General features: G+C 47.5%; 1 long non-coding RNA gene across 1 annotated transcript; it reads right to left on the reverse strand.

Moving 5' to 3' along the window:
- Window positions 1–2,567: 2,567 nt before the first annotated feature.
- Window positions 2,568–6,008, reverse strand: LOC120967314 (uncharacterized). The gene is made up of 2 exons (XR_005761125.3): window positions 5,866–6,008; window positions 2,568–2,879 (listed from the first exon to the last, which is right to left on the reverse strand). It is a non-coding gene; the product is annotated as an uncharacterized lncRNA (long non-coding RNA).
- Between the last annotated feature and the right edge of the window lie 315 nt (window positions 6,009–6,323).

Consider the following 6,323-nt stretch of genomic DNA (forward strand, 5'->3'; position numbering starts at 1 on the left):
AGAGCTCCGGGACGAGATCCAATCGCCCCAACCAGCGCGTGCGGCAACGAAGAGGATCGGGACAGGAGCTGCGGGGTCTCCCCTAGGGGTTTTGCTCGCGTACGGCAGGTCGGGCGCGCTCGAGGTGGACCAGGGGCGCGGGGCGAACCGGCTCGGCCTCGGCGTGCGTGCGTGCGGTATCCGGCTCGGTGGAGGGGACGAACAGGGCACGGGACCCGCTGGTCACATAGATTCTAAATAAAAATACCTAGACACATAGTAAAAATAGCCCTACAGCTATAAACTACAGGAACACTAGTTCCAATACTAATGCAATTTTGTAAAATAATTTTGATGCAATAAGCCACTCAAACAGCAATACAACAATCAAATAAAATATTTTGGAGATTAAGAAAAATACCAGAACATATCAGATGAACTGAAAATAATATTCTGCACATTATGAACATTTCTAAACAGGGGAGAAGTCACATTATCTCCACTCCAATAAATTGCCTTTGTTGCATAATGATTTGAATATTTCAGAAAAAAGCAAATAATGCAATAAAAATATGATATGCATATGAATGATCTAATACCATCCTAATTTAGGAAAATTGGGATGTTACAAGGACTGTCGGCACCACCAAAATTCCGGGACGGGGACACTCTGAAGGCCTACACCATCCTCACAAGTAGTAGTTATTGACTGATGTGTATCAGACGACAGCTCCACGAGCTGCCACTACCTGCCGTCCTCGCCAGTGGACGCAAATCATCCAGGTTTGAAGCTCTTCAGATAATCGGTCTAGCCCACAACCACATAGCAGCCTACGGACCAGATTCACGGCCGAACCTGAGGGAACGACCACCATGAGCACTACGCACCAACGCCAAAGATGCACCCATGGAGCAGAGGCCCTAGCATGGGTGTGCTCTCAGGTTGGATGCATCGGAGGAGCAACAGATACGCATGCTCCAGTGGTCCTGTCGACAAAGATGACTGCGTCACGAGCGCCCATGGTGCCGACCTAGTTATCCCAAGCCATGCTGAGCGCCGGAGCCGCCGCTGTAGCATCAGCCTTCCCAGCCGCCAGCCGACATTTGCATCTCATTGAACACGTTGCCCAAAGATCCACGGGAACGGAATCCCGCCGCCGCCATCAGCCACCCGGACAAGCCCGATGACGCCAACCGGCGGCGGCGAGGGGAGGGTGCACAGGGACGACGCCGGAAAAAGCGGATCGAGCGCCGCTCGAGCCCCGAGCAGGGCCGTCTCCAGGAATTTGGGGACCCGGGTCGAAATCCCTAAAAAAATTAGAAACTCAAGCATACTTTGCTCAGTTGCAGAATATATGTAGAACTGAAACTCACTGCTTAACGATCGAACAAAATATACAAAAAATGACCTAAAAAAAATAAGGGGATATAAAGGAATGCCGAATCAATAGTATGCTTCATCTATGCTAGTATGCCTTTCCATATGACACTCCAGTTGTGTGTAGCGATCAAATTGTATACATCATATATTTGCACAACATGAAATTAAACTGAAATGAATATGCATCAATTTGAGCTCAATAGATAGATATTCATCTCAAATTAAATTCCAGTTCAATGTTCAAATGCATCAATTAGAATCAACACATACAATATGCCAGTTCAAATGCAAGCATTTTCCAAACTTGTCTGTGTGTCTCCGTCCAAGAAATTACCTCCTAGAGCAATGTTGGGGTTGCTCAGCTTTGGAGGCACGGGCAGTCCCTGTGCGTACGGAAGCAGCAGGACCGTGGCTGGGGCGATTGGGCAGAGGCCGGGGAGCACTACTAAGAACGGTGCGGTGGTGCTAGCACGGAACAGGTAGCAGGCGGGGCTAGACCGCTGGACTAGGGAAGAGCGACGGCCTGTGGCGAATTGCAGTAGACATGCCATCAGTCGCCGTCATCGGTTCGTCAGCTCGGTGCATGGGAGGGCGGAGAAGCGAGAGGCGGCCTGATTGGCGAGGGACTGACCGCGGAGGCGGGGGCTAGGGAAGGCCGCGGCCCTAGGCAGGGGACTGGCGGCGGAGGCGTGCACAGAGATCGATCAGAGGAGAGATTGTCGATTCGGTGCGTCTCGCGCATGGACGTGCGGTGACTGAACCAAGGCAGGCTATCTCTCAGATTGGGGGCTCCAAGAATTTGGGGCCCTGTGCGGTTGGCCACTTTGGCCGCCCTCATCCATGGGTCTGGCCCCGAGTTGCCCAGGCGGACGACGCGGGGGCAGTCGGAGACACACTTAGACAGCTCTTGGGGCGACAACAGTACTCTCCTTTGCTCGTCTTCGTAGTACGAAGAAGGTCCATTTCTGAGCACATCTCCGGTTACCACTGCCAAAATTTCTACTACGAACATTATTACATACATTGCGCATAGTTTTTGAACCCTCGCTCCTCGAAACTGGCGATGCGTCTGAAAACAAAATAAAGACTATTGCATATAGACTCCTGCTGATTGCCAAACGCCAATAACAAGCGGTCCTAGAATCATCTTTTTTGTACGTCTCAAAGACGATCTACCAGTTCCGGTGAGCAGTTGAATTTCAACAAATAAATAATAACAGTGTTCTTTATTTCCAAACTGCGCATCAGCTGGCGCATTAGCGTGATCACTTGGAACTACATAAAAGCTGATCAAAGTGTATGGGAAGGCAAAGGAGGATGGGCCGGCGTGCCAACGTGGCTGAAGAAGAGTATGTATTTTATTTGCACGCTTCCGTGCATAAATCCACTGAAGGATAGCAGATGTTGCTTAAGAAACAACAGTTGCAATGGAGTAGAGCCCCGCAATTATAGCCCCTATGCACGCATAATCCGTGTGGTAAATTAATCTTCTCGCTGACTTTGTCTTCCATGATTCGGCCTACGTGAGAAAAATACACATCAACCATTAATATCCATCAGTATATGTTGATTGCCAAATCAAATGACGATTATCGATCTGGCAACACGTGTATAACGCAGCTACCTACGAGCTCCACAGCGTTTTGAGCCTCTCAGCCGTCCGACCGCTCTGATGGACAATGTAGATCGTCCCCGGGTCATTCAGGCGCTGCAAGCACCGTCTTTGCGGGCAGAACGAGCTCCCGTTCATGTCCGTAATCGGGCCGTCAAACGCCCAGGCCCAGGCCGCGCTCCGATTTCTGCCTCAAAGAAAAAGAAAAAAAAACTGGCCATTCGCACCACCACCAGAATCGCGCCCTGAGCCGACGGCCCTGGCCGTCGGCATAGCCTTGATTCCCGTCGGAACAGACCTGTGCCGACGGCCCCCCGTCGGCATAGGGCCGTCGGCAACATATCCGTCAGCGTAGCCCCGGAGGCCGTCAGCATAGAAAGGTCGTCGGCATAGATCCTATCCCGACGGTGTCCGTACATCTGTGCCGACGGCCGAGGCCGTCGGCAACGTCCCCGCCTAACGGTGGCCGCCGTCAAGTGCTGACCAACTGCTGCGCAACACGTGGCACATGTATGACGACGGCCTAGCCGTCGGCATAGTTTAAAACTACGCCGACGGCTAGGCCATCGGCATACATGTGCCACGTGTCGCGTAGCTGTACCTCCTGGGGCAGGGCTATGCCGACGGCTGAGCCGTCGTCGTAGTTTACATCTATGCCGACGGCCTCCAAGAACAGGCACGGAACAGGCACAAGTTATCTCCAGGAACTGCTCCTCTGTTCCTCGGCGTGCCATGCGCCGCCGCGTCCGCCGTCTCGTTGGCAAGATCCTGCAGATGCGCCGCGTAGGTGCCTTCCACTGGCCATGTCCTCTTCCTCCTCCCTCGATCTCTTGTCTCACGAGACCTCGCGCGCGAACCCTAGCAGCAGCTCCTCCTCTATATATGTACAAGTACAACCGCATCAACAGGATGTAGTGTCATCCTCTGTCGGCGGCCGCTGGAAACGGAGGGCTCGAGGAGGAGACTGGCGGAGGCGGGAAGGGCGGCGCTGGCTATCATGGAAGAAGTGGTGCGACTGGTCATGGTCAGGTCCACGTCGACAGCCGGCGACGGTTGCCCCTTCCGTTGTCCGCGTTCCCTTGTAGCGCAGTCGTGGAGTTGATCTCCAAAGCGACGGATGGCATCGAGTAAGCATTCTCCGTGCCACAGCCACACCATTTTCCCCTTCTGATAGCGATGGTCTTCAAGGGATCGCAGAATACTTGTCCACAGCAGGCCATGCCCAAACTGCTCATCTTTGTCGTGGGTTTCCTCTCGTTTGCACAACTTCATGAATTTTCTAGAGTCCAAGAACTAGCCTGCTTCAAGTTGTGATCAAGGTTTTTAATTTCGGAGCTCACAGAAATATGCGAATTTCGGAAATTATTTCGGATTTTGAGATTTCAAATTTCACATAATTATAATGAATTTTGACATAATTTAAATTTATTTTGAAATCAGTTTGAATATGTATCGAAATTTCGGGGTCAAAAATATTTTGGACCCCACTGAAATATGCGAAATTTCGGGAATTTCACTGGAATCTCGTTGAAATTTTTAACCCTGGTTGTGATATAGTCCCTCCCAGTTCCAAGAGCTTGCTCTGCAAGATATATACCCTATACCTATGCAAAATTACTACCCAGTAACGTGATCGGTCCTAGATTTTTGAGTTATACTAATTTGATTGCTGCATTTCCAGTGTCCGGCACATTTTAGTGTCCTTACATTTTAGAAGCATAATTCTGATTTTGGTGTGGGTGATGAAGGGACCGAGAAAACCAACGTCATCAAAGAAAATCAAGTAAATTTTTCTTTCCAAATACACTGCCTAAGAGTGCAGGTTCCCAATTGCTACGTCCATGTTCACCTTATAAATGGCATGCTTCAGTATTCATATATGTTCTTTTCTAGAGTACAGAATTCACAAAAGCTTGATCGCCTGATTGAAGAGTTGGTGTTGTATCTTAATGTATTTGTAATTATATGTTCTTAAACTCACGATTTTGGACTATGTGATGCACTGAATTTTCTTGTTACCTTGATGCGAAAGTAGTTAATGATCTGTGTGCTGATTGTCCTGAAACTAGAACAGTTTCCTCGCCTCTGCTTTGGTGAGTTACATTGTATTTTGCCTTAGGAAATGCTTTCTCCATATTTTTATCATATCCATATAGGTGTCGGCGTATCGCCAATCAGCCTTGGGACATAGCTGCAGTCATCGGCCAAAACAGTAACATTAGTTTGCTCATTAACTTCTCCTGCGCTTTGCTTATCCTCTCCCATCTGTGATGTGCTTCCTGCTGCCTTAGCTTCCATCACCACCTCCTGTCAGCCCTACAATTGCTGAAGGCGCGCAGGCAGGAAAACATCGACATTTGATATTATTTTTCTCCTTATCATATTAACCTAAATACCATATGTTCTAGCTATGATTAAGGGAAAACATATTGTTATCGACTTCATTGTCGAACCATCCAACTTATATGCTTTACATGTTGTGGTTTAGGTATCAGGCACCAGGAGTGTGATATTTTTGTATGTTTCATGGACAAGATAAAATCTACACATGGCTTCTATCACAAATTGTCTCATGGTTATGTTCAATTTTTTTTAACTCATGTTAATTTCTCATTTAAATGGACAGGCGCGGCAACGCGCGCCATTCTGTTCTAGTATAAACATAAAACAAAACAGGAATAACCATGGACAATCTTTGTGGTAGTGTCCAATCGACTAGAGAACAAGCTAGCATTATTTGTAAATACAAATATGCACGAGTAGGACATACTAGTTTGCAGAGACGAGGGTTGAACTCTTTTTCAATTGTATTATTTTGATGCGATTATAATATTAGCAAAATGTTTCATTATGCGACAAAGGGGAATTACTAGTAAGTCGGGACGTGACTTACAATGGACATGGATAGCAAAGCACATAAGAAGCAACAGCGAGAGCAGCGTTGCTGCATGAGCAAGGCCGGTGCGCTTGTCCATTAGGAAGATGCACTTGAAATTGCAAATACTTCCTTGGTGAGTGTGTGTGTATGTTTTCTAATGGGAGTACACTACAATATGATTGCTCTATCTACACACTGTTGGCGTCTATATATGGAGAGTGAGAGAGAGAGAGGGAGGGGGGAGAGGAGGAGGAGGAGATCCAGTTTCGAGATACAATGCAACACCTCCAAGAATATGTCTATCAATATAAATGATTACTTAGAATACATTAATTGTGCCAATATATATCCTTAGAATACATTAAATGTAACATATATATATATAATACATTAATTAATTATATATTACTTAGAATACATTAATTGTGCCAATATATATCCTTTGAATACATTAATTGTAGCCTATGTATATA

This window comes from Aegilops tauschii, chromosome 6, assembly GCF_002575655.3.
Source record: "Aegilops tauschii subsp. strangulata cultivar AL8/78 chromosome 6, Aet v6.0, whole genome shotgun sequence".
Classification (NCBI taxonomy): domain Eukaryota; kingdom Viridiplantae; phylum Streptophyta; class Magnoliopsida; order Poales; family Poaceae; genus Aegilops; species Aegilops tauschii.